The sequence below is a fragment of the Hermetia illucens genome, chromosome 3, assembly GCF_905115235.1.
Source record: "Hermetia illucens chromosome 3, iHerIll2.2.curated.20191125, whole genome shotgun sequence".
NCBI lineage: Eukaryota > Metazoa > Arthropoda > Insecta > Diptera > Stratiomyidae > Hermetia > Hermetia illucens.
This window is the reverse complement of record NC_051851.1, coordinates 111,456,146-111,464,851: the sequence shown is the minus strand read 5'-3', so window position 1 is coordinate 111,464,851 and position 8,706 is coordinate 111,456,146.

The following is an 8,706-nucleotide window of genomic DNA, read 5'->3' as shown; positions in this document are numbered from 1 at the left end:
GGACTTCGACCACGGAAGGGGCCGTGTGGCGGCCTGCTCTGCTTTACCGGGCTACATAGCTAGGGAATTGGTTTTCGAAAGGAAAAAAAGGAGGAGGAGAGAAACGGGAGTGACATTAGACACGTTTGCACGAGTAGATGGAAAAAGTAGATGATGGAGGGAAAAACAGAAAAAAAGTGTTTTGAAAAGGAAAGTGGTGAAAAATGTAGAGTTCTCAATGCCGCGTTTCAAACCCTACTATCGTGGTGCTCGTATAAGATTTGTGCACGCACATTTTTCCATGGCATCTGCGACATTTGCTCTTTGCTTAAGTAGTACGAAGTGTCCGGATAGCTTAGTGGTTAGAGCGCAAGGCTATCGTACGGAAGGTCGCGGTTCACATGCCACTGGTGGCGGTGGGATTTGTATCGTGATTTGACGTCGGATACCAGTTGACTCAGCTATGAATGAGTACCTATGTGAAATCAGGGTAATAATCTTGGGCGAGCGCAATGCTGGCCACATTGTCTCCTACAGGGTACTGTAATCCTGTAGTGTACCGTTACGGTCTTGAATGAAGTGCTCTAACACGCTTCAAGGCCCTGGTTCAATATTATTATTATTATTAAGTAGTACGAAGTGCGCAATAAAGGACCAGAGTTGAATTAACTGTAGCACTCCCACTGGCAGATTTTGTTTGAAACGAGATTTAACATTTTTAAATTCTGATTCGCGGTGCAGGGTTTGCAGTGAGATCAACAACGCCCGTCCAAAACTTCGCGCTTTGAAAGTGATAAATTTGAACGGATGCACCTACTTTTCAAAATCTTCCCGGCCTTCGGTGAAATATTATGTTTGCTACCGATGTCCAACAATAGCCACCTATCTCATCCGAAAATCTTGTTACTATTGTCCGTTATTGTCCAAATCTACCATCCCTAAATGGCGCCCATTTAACAAATCGCCATGAAATCGTCCACTTGCCACGTAATCTTAACCCGCCAGTAATTTGGAGAGTATAATTTATAAGTATTGACGTTGAAGAGAGTAGGCGAGAAATCGAATTTTTAAGGTTTTGTGTAAACACAAAACCTTATTAAAATCGGTTTACTGTCTGTCTGTCTGTCTGTCCGTCACACGCATTTTTCTCGGAGACGGTTATAGCGATTGACACCAAATTTGGTAGAAAGGTGGGAACTGTGAACGCTCACACATACAGTGAATTACATCCTTTTACGTTGAATTTAAGATTGGGTCCCCATACATGCAAAACGGGGATGTAATTTTTTTCATCAAATATAGTCATATGGGGTATCAATCTCAGTTAGTACTTTTCGTTGCCGATCTTAGTTTTGACATTTGTTGGAAAGGTGGGGCGTGCGGGGTTTTGAAACGTATCATTTCTTTGAGGGGACCATTCTCAAAAACTACTCAACCGAAAAATCTGAAAAAGTCGGGAGGCTGCCACTATATGGCTCGCGCAGTCGGTATCATGACTGGCAAACCTGTTAGGGGAGTTTGGTTAGTTAACAGCCTTGGCATCACGGAGATGCAACGCTGGACTCTCGTCGTAACAGACGTGGCATCCAACGTGGGCGCTTGCGAATACTCTGATGCCTAAACAAACTTAGGAGGATTTTGATCACCAGGTGAACATCTTTTTGTAAGTTCAAGCTTGACGCTTAAGACATTGGTCTTCAGCGGATCAGCGGGAGCCCCCTTCAAACTCCACCTAAATTTATGCCACTCGTTGTATGCATGGGTTTTCATAGTTCCCATCTGTCCACCAAATTTCGTTCGGATCGATTTAGCCGTTTTGGAGAAAAGTGCGTGTGACAGACAGGCAGACATACAGACACACAGACACGCAGACAGCGAATCGATTTTAATAAGGTTTTGTTTTACACAAAACCTTAATAAAAGAGGAGAAACTTGCAATAAGCGCAAGAATCTGCGATGTGAAATTTGTCAAGAGCAGTACCTCACGACAATGCATCCTTGTAAGAGGAAAGGTGAGGTACAATCTTCTGATAGCGCAGTTCATCATGCAGAGAACTCAACGGAGCTATCATACACAGCTACCGTCCTTCCCACCGCGGTAGTTAAGATGGGAAAGAAGGATGGGCAGATACTTCCAGTTCGCTGTTTCGTCGACCAGGGAAGCCAGAGCAGCTATGTCTGGGGTGGGGAGTGGGTTTGCCGGAAAAGTGTCGTCGATTATCTGCCTCACCCTTTACTTGGATGACGGAACCGAGGTCTGTACTAAAGCACTGGTAGTAAAACGCGTGACTAAAGGCTCTCTGCCGCAGGCCCTGCGCCGGTTGAAGGCGTTGCTTCAAGAGAGAAAGTTAGCTGATCCAGCAATGGAATATGCATCGCATGTACCAGTATTGCTCGGTTCCAGTATCCTATCGCAGCTTTTCTTGAACGGGCTAGAAACTGTCGACAATTTTTTCCTACAAAATACTAAGCTAGAATGGATAGTGTCTGCCCTGGCCGAGATTCAAGCCACCCATTACGCATCCACGCACGTTTCAATGGAAGAGTGGGACCAAAAACTATAAGCCTTCTGGGATATGCCCCTAAACATAATAATAATAATAATCATTGGCGCAACAATCCATATTGGATCAGGGCCTTGAAGTGTGTTAGAGCACTTCATTCAAGACCGTAACGGTACACTAGGAGGCAATGTGGTCAGCATTACGCTCGCCCGAGATTATTACCCTGATTTGACTCAGGTACTGATTCACAGCTGAGTCGACTGGTATCCGACGTCAAGTCACGATACAAATATCACTGCCACCAGCGAGATTTAAACCGCGGCCTTCCGTATTATAACCCAGTGCTCTAACCACTAAACTATTCGGACACATAGCAAACATAGCCGACTCCAATCTCATCGACGAGCAGGTCTGCGAGAAGCTCTATGTGAAAAACCATTACAGAACAGAGGAAGGTATGTGGCACCAATTCCGTGGCGGCAAGAGAAGGTCAAGCTGGGTAACTCTTACCATAAACCGTGCAGTTTTATCTAAGACAGTAGAAGAGGTGGCGGAGGAATGTGGACCATAAACTCAAGTCGGATGAATTCATGAGCGAATATCTGACTTTGGGCCACATGTCCAAAGTTCCAACTGAACTCCAGGAAGACACTACCGGGAAGATTTATTATATTCCGTATCTGAGCGTAATACGGCAGGAGGCCACCACCACGAAACTACGGAATGTATTTGATGCTTCCCATTCGACATCAACTGGGGTTAGCTTGAACGAAATAATTCACCCCGGGCCGAAGCTACAGAACAAAATCTTCCACATTCTCACAAGGATACGCACGTTTGAATATCTGTATTCTAGCGACACCAATAAGATGTTCCGGCAGATATTATATTATTGAGACCGAAGGATCAGATAAGACGCAGGATTCTGTGGAGAGCTAACCTTGCGAATCCAATCGGAGAATATTTCCTGAAAACTTTTACTTATGGCCTAGACTGCGCACCCTGGCAAGCGATTCGCACTCTGCATTCTATATGGATGACCTGTTGTACGGAGCATCCAGTGTAAAAAAAGCTCAGGCTACTATTCACAAAATTTCAGAGACATTAGCTAAGGGCAAGCTTCTGTTAACGAAATGGGCGTCCAACAACAAGAATGTCCTGAAACAGGTTGGAAAAAGTCACAAAACTAATTCATATGTCGAACTGGAGAAAGCGGAAAAGGATCTCAAGATACTAGGTTTGCACTATTCGCCGAAAAACGACTGTTTTCAATACAGTATTAACCCTAGTCTGAACATTGTATATACGAAACGACGGGTGCTAAGTATAGCTGCTTCGATTTTTAATCCAATCGGGTGGTTGCTTCCCGTCATAATGAAGTTTCGCATTGAAATTCAACGGCTGTCGCAAGAGGGTTACGACTGGGACGATGTCATAATAGATTCATCCAGAGCACAGTTAGAAAAAGTTTTATCTTCGCTGAAGTGTCGAGTGATGGCTACGCCGCGGTTCTTTATAGTAGAAGGGAGGTTGGAGACGGCTATAGCGTACGGTTAATTGCCGCTCGAGGACGTGTCTAAGGCCTGTACGATCCCAAAACTCGAATTGGAGAGTATAGTGCTCCTTACGGAATTGTACAGAGACGTTCGGGGAAGTTTAGGGGGTGGTCCCATGAGGTTTGCAGCTTATACGGACTCTGAGGTGGCCTTTCGCTGGATTCGAAGCCGGAAAACCATTGACAACAAGCTAGTTCAACGAAGGGTCGTGGCCATACAAAAGCATATTTCCCCGGCAGAAATTCACCACGTTAAATCCAAACTGAATCCGGCGGATTGTACTTCTAGAGGGATGTACCTGCTAAAGCTCATTTCTCACGATCTGTGGTTCAGCGGGCCGCCGTTCTTGCAGGAGGGAAATACCACTCACAACATTTGGTGGTAAAGGACCAGAGACGTTGGTTCATTTGGCGAAAATCAGTACAGGGTCCGAGTCTTTCTTGGATTTTTTGCTTCTCTTCTCGACTTTACCTCGGTTGGTGAACACCGTTACAAGATGCCTCCGGTGGAGGAACGGGAAGACAGGACCTTATTCAGTTCAGGAATTGCAGCGGGCGATGTGTACAGTGATTCGATATCAGCAGTACCAACTCTTCGGGAAACAAATGGAGAGGATTCGGAAAGGTATAGCAATTGGCTGTCAACGCTCAAGCCATTCATAGATGAGACTTCTGGAATTCTTCGCGTGGGAGGACTCCCACCTTCCTCATACCCTTTGAGCAGAGACATCCGATAATTCTAGGGAACTCGCATTTGGTTGACCTGATAATTAATGAAATCCACCGAGCCAATCAGGATTGCGGAACGGGTCTTACCATGTCTATTGTATGGGAAAGATATTAAATTTTCACCTTACAGCTCGGGGTTGAGAAGTGGATCAGAGCGTGTGTCTGGTGTGTCACGGATTTATGCAGGCCATTTTAAATCCAGGCGTCGAATCGGCGAACCACGAAAACAATGAAAATCTACATAGTAGCATTCGTTTGCATGGCCACGAAAGCGGTACATTTGGAAATCTGCATGGATCTCACCACCAACGCATTTTTAGCAACGTTTCAACGGTTCACTAGCCACAAGGGGGCAGACAAAAACAGTTCAGTCCGATAATGAGACAAATTTGGAAGGGGCTCAAAATTACTTTGGGAGGCCTGACGTAGGCTGATATCCGAGTGTGAAGGAAGTATAGCTCAACGCCAGATTGTGTGGCATCGCAACCCCAACGAGCTAGTCATTTCGGGGGTCTCTTTGAGGCCGCAATTGGGAGCCTGAAACATTGTGTCAAAAGGATGCCTTCCATATCCAACTTCAAGTATGACAACTTTTACATTGCCATTTGCACACATTGCCATTGTACTAAATAGTTGGCCGTTGTATTCGTTACCCGAGTATAGCCATGACCTGCAAGTATTAACTCCCGTCCACTTCCTGATCCAAAGGAGCCTTCTGGCGCCCCGGTACGCGAGGGCCTGCCGGCGACCAAGATATGACTCCAGATTCAGGAGCTACAGCGACATTGACATTGGCAAGTTTGAGGATGACTAGTTGGGATATCTCCAAAAACGTTACAAGTCGAAGGAATCGGGAAGGACAGTGACTAAAGAGGACTTGGTGCTGATCCGAGAGAGTGGTCATAGTCCGTTAGACTGGAGGATGACGCGATTACTAGAGGTCTACTAGGTTAGATGAGTCGGACCAAATATTTGATGCACATATAGCGACAACATGGCTCCAAATAAGTTAGTCACCCTAGAGTATCTGATCCCTCTTGCATACAAACAGAAGTTCAGACATGTAGCAATTGTTGCCGCGCCTGATGTGAGGAAGCATTCCTGGGATCTTGGAGTTCCCGTGCCATTTCATAGGACCAGAGAAGGAGAAATATTTCTTTGAGGAGCATGCTACTGAGATCCTTCCTCGTTTATATGAGGCCAAGCTGGTTCGTACTGGGCCGTCATCCATCCAGGAGATTGCACGGGGAAAGAAGAAGTTTCAAGACTGGTACTCAGTGGAGCTGTGGGAAAACGGAACATATATTGGTCAGGTGAAACCAAATTTGGGAATGGTTTTTAAGGGAGAGACGGGCAGGATACCGATCACCTATAACGGCACCCAACTAGAAATCCGGTTTCCTGTCACGTAATCTAATTACTGCACCCTGGATGCAATTTCCTTTAAAGTTAAAGAAATTCCCCATGCAATCACGGCAATCATTGGATTAAGGTGTATGAGACCGCAACCCAGCTTCAAGTTGCCAAGAGCTGAAACCCAAGCGATAGAGGAGCTAAAGCGACAGCTGGAGGGGAAGATTAGGCAAGGAGTTGAGTTGGAGCAATACATTCCCCACGGTTGCGCCGGGGCCGTGATGCTATTAGGCGCCGCCCTGGTGAGGATACTGGTAGGGGCAATAAACAAAAAGGCCGGGGGAAAGGATAGTCCTCCTAACTTTATTAGCTACCTATCGTTAGAAGATAAGCAACCAGGGAGTTGGGGCCAAGCGACGACTAGAATAGATGATGTCGCACCGCGGGCCTGTTCGTCCGTACAGGGAGTGGCCGGAATTATTCTCTCTCGCGAAAAAGGAGAATCATGTACATTAACACTAATTAACACTAATTCAAAGTACTAAACCCCTATTAAGTAGTATGCAAAGTCAATAACCAAGGTGTTTTTCCATAAGTAAATATAGACGGTAGGCTACTAACAATGCTTCAACCGCTAATTTAAATTCATTCATTTGGGTGTAAATAGTTGACCTGGGTAAAATTGTATGGCAAGTAGTCGGTAAAAAGGGATACAAAGCTATGCAAAGTCAGTGTGAGAGTGAGATGTTTGGGTGTCAGTGTGCAAAGTTAGTGTAAGAATGAGATGTTTGGGTGTCAGTGCTAGGTAGGAAATGCATTGTTGGCGGGAAAAAAAGGAAGTAAAAGACCCATGGAATAAGGCAAAGTCAAAAACATATATAAATGCCAATTTCTAAATAGAAAGAATGTAAAGGGCCATAAAAAAGAAATAGAAAAAGAACTATATAAAATCTGTAAAATTTTCAAAACCATTAACTGAAATAATGTAAAACTCATAAACCCAAACATGTTGAAAATTTTAAATATAAACTAGCGCTATATTAAATTGTATTATAACATATAAAACATAATAACATAAAACTATATAAGTTATGGTAAAGCTATATCAAACAAAGCTATATCAAATGTCGTAGTCAAGCATATTAAGGTAGGAGAATGAGAATGGAACTTACTGGAGTGATGCACAACAAAGAAATCTCTCACGAAACTTGAGGCTATGGAAAACGCTTTAGAGCAGATTGATAGGTGAAATAATAAAAAACTTGTTGTTTCTTTTTAAGGTTTTGTGTAAACACAAAACCTTATTAAAATCGGTTTACTGTCTGTCTGTCCGTCTGTCTGTCCGTCACACGCATTTTTCTCGGAGACGGTTATAACGATTGACACCAAATTTGGTAGAAAGGTGGGAACTGTGAACGCTCACGCATACAGTGAATTACATCCTTTTACGTAGAATTTAAGGGGGTGCAAAAAGGGGGTGTAAAATTTTTTTTCATCAAATATAGTCATGTGGGGTATCAAATTAAAGGCCTTGATTAGTACTTTTCAAAGCCGATCTTAGTTTTGACATTCGTTGGAAGGGTGGGGAGCGCGGGGGGTTGAAAGTGATCACTTCTTTAAGGAGGCCATTCTCAGAAACTACCAAACCGAAAAATCCGAAAAAAATCAGGAGGCTGCCACTATATGGTGCCTGGGCTCCGGAATACCTTCCATGCCGATATCTGTTTAAATAAAGTTAATAATAGTATATTACTACAATTTTTTGTAATTGGTTAGAAACCCCCCTTAAGTTCATCCTAGTACCATGAAATTTTGCAGTGATATAGGCTATAGTATAGGGCATGATCTTACCAAGTTTGGTGGAAATCGCACTATTACTAACAAAGTTATAATATGTCAAAGTTGTTCCTTCTTTGAAAATTGAAGACTATGAATGTCAATATCACCCGAAAGTGGATACTCTCACATAATATATGGATATATTGGGTGCTACGTACTAATAATAATAATAATCGTTGGCGCAACAATCCATATTGGATCAGGGCCTTGAAGTGTGTTAGAGCACTTCATTCAAGACCGTAACGGTACACTAGGAGGCAATGTGGTCAGCACTGCGCTCGCCCGAGATTATTACCCTGATTTGACTCAGGTACTCATTCACAGCTGAGTCGGCTGGTATCCGACGTCAAATCACGATGCAAATTCCACTGCCACCAGTGAGATTTGAACCGCGACCTTCCGTATGACAGCCTATTGCTCTAACCACTGAGCTATCCGGACGTACTAAAAAATACACAAAACCTTTCGTACCTGAAGCGTCCAGCTTCCGGTTTCCCGACTTGTTTGCTGGTGTAGATAGTTATTCTTGCAAATAACGACATTTCGGGAACCACTTATTCCCTTCATGAATGCTAACAAGTCTACACTCAGATTGATAGGGTATACGTAAGCCTGGATAGGAAAGCTTATGTCCAAGCAGCATAAGGACGATGCAATTGTCAAAAACCATAAAGGCATGTAAGAAGGGTAGTTGCGGATATGTACATTGTATAATTTTACCAGAACACAATATTGAAAAAAAATAAT